The sequence below is a fragment of the Leucoraja erinacea genome, chromosome 8 (genome assembly GCF_028641065.1).
Source record: "Leucoraja erinacea ecotype New England chromosome 8, Leri_hhj_1, whole genome shotgun sequence".
Taxonomy (NCBI): Eukaryota; Metazoa; Chordata; class Chondrichthyes; order Rajiformes; family Rajidae; genus Leucoraja; species Leucoraja erinaceus.
This window is the reverse complement of record NC_073384.1, coordinates 6,786,515-6,788,946: the sequence shown is the minus strand read 5'-3', so window position 1 is coordinate 6,788,946 and position 2,432 is coordinate 6,786,515.

Genomic DNA, 2,432 nt, shown 5'->3' with positions numbered 1-2,432 from the left:
AAGTCTATCCAGTCTTTCTTCATATGAAAGTCCTGACATCCCAGGAATCAGTCTGGTGAACCTTCTCTGTACTCCCTCTATGGCAAGAATGTATTTCCTCAGATTAGGATACCAAAACTGTACGCAATACTCCAGGTGTGGTCTCACCAAGACCCTGTACAACTGCAATAGAACCTCCCTGCTCCTAAACTCAAATCCTTTTGCTATGAATGCTAACATACCATTCCCTTTCTTCACTGCCTGCTGCACCTGCATGCCTACTTTCAATGAATGGTGTACCATGACACCCAGGTCTCGTTGCATCTCCCCTTTTCCTAATCGGCCACCATTCAGATAATAGTCTGCTTTGGCAAGAATGTCTTTCCTCAGATTAGGAGACCAACATTGTACACAATACTCCTGCCAGAGCTGCCTTAGGAGGTAGTTGAGGCTGGGTCTATGGCAACGTTTTAAGAAACATTTAGACAGGTACATGAATAGGACAAGTTTGGAGGGATATGGGCAAAACATAGGCAGGTGGGGCTAGTGTAGCTGGGACATGTTGGCCAGTGTGGGCAAGTTGGGTTGGATGACTCTGTGACTCTGTGACTCTATGATTTATCCAATGCCATCTTCCAAATCTACTCCGATGCTCGGTTCTGCCAAACAGCAAAACACTTTATCTTTTCGTGCAAATCAGCCACTGATAAAACGGCGTCAATCCACAATGTAGATGTTAAAATGTGACTCATTCACTCAATAAAAGATACACTGCCTGTTATCCGTCAGGCTGCCTTGATTAAAAAAATGTGAACATGTGCAGGAAAATCCAACAGTTATCTTCAACTAAATTTTATTCATTTTATTCACTTTTAACCATGCGAGCAAATTCTATTGAGTAACTCTGTTACTGAGTTACACGGTAACTTAGGGGTGACACAGTGGTGCAGTGGTACAGCTGCTGCCTCACAACACCAGAGACCCAGGGTGCTGTCTGTACGGAGTCTGCACGGTCTCCCCACATCTCAAAGCCGTGCAGGATTGTACAGTAGATTAATTGGCTTCCGTAAATTGCCCCCAGTGTGGAGGATGCGTGACTGGGATAATGGGTGTTTGTTGGTCAGCGTGGACTAGATGGGCAGAAGGGCCTGTTCCCACAGTGTATCTCATAAACTAAACTAAACTCACAGGGGTGTGATTTATTTTAAATAATTCTAATTTCAGTCTAAATGTTATTCGAATTAAGGTGAGGGGGGGGGGGGGGGGGGTGGGAAGGTTTAAGGTGAGAGGGGAAAGATTTAGTAGGAATATGAGGGGACACTTTTTCACACTGAGAGTGGTGGATGTATGGAACAATCTGCCAGAGGTTGTAGCTGAGGAATGGTGCAGTAATATCTATCTATCTATCTATCTATCTATCTATCTATCTATCTATCTATCTATCTATCTATCTATCTATATATCTATCTATCTATCTCTCTCTCTCTCTCTCTCTCTCTCTCTCTCTCTCTCTCTCTCTATCTATCTATCTATCTATCTATCTATCTATCTATCTATCTATCTATCTCTCTATCTATCTATCTCTGTCTATCTATCTATCTATCTATCTATCTATCTATCTATCTATCTATCTATCTATCTATCTATCTATCTATCTATCTATCTATCTATCTATCTATCTATCTCTGTCTATCTATCTATCTATCTATCTATCTATCTATCTATCTATCTATCTATCTATCTATCTTTCTATCTATCTATCTATCTATCTATCTATCTATCTATCTATCTATTTATCTATCTATCTATCTATCTATCTATCTATCTATCTATCTACTATTAAAACTGTGTGTGGGTGTATGTCATATTCTTGTCTTTTGATTCGTTACTGCCAAAACCACGCAAAAACGCAGAGGTTTTTGCCATTTCTGTAGCCATTTCACTTTTACATTCGCCCATCCACTCCTCATTAAATGTAGTCTTTTTTCAGTACACATGTTTAATAAAATCCTTGCCCCCCCCCCACACTCACTCATTTGTTCACCTCCTGCTGGCCAGTGACCATAACGGCTGCTGCCGCCCGGCTCTCCTCCAAAAACACCTGCATTTTTCCCATTTCGCTAGCGATTTTCCATTTTTCCCCTTTCCCTAGCGATTTTTCTTTCTCCCCCCCCCCCCCCCCCCCACGCTGGGCCAAAGCCAAAGATCGCCTGCTCCCTCCGCTGCTTTTCGCCGTCCTCGCAGGCTTGCACTCTCCGAAAATCCCGCGCATCAACGGCCCGCAGGCGCATTGAGGGCGTACGCAGCGCCTTGACTTCGTACGCAACATCTTGACAGCGAACGCCTAGCGCGTGGCGTTGCGCGATGACGGGTCTGCACTTGGTCTAGTAACATTTAAAAGGCACTTGAACAGGTTCATGGATAAGAAAGGTGACGAGGTATATTAACCAAAT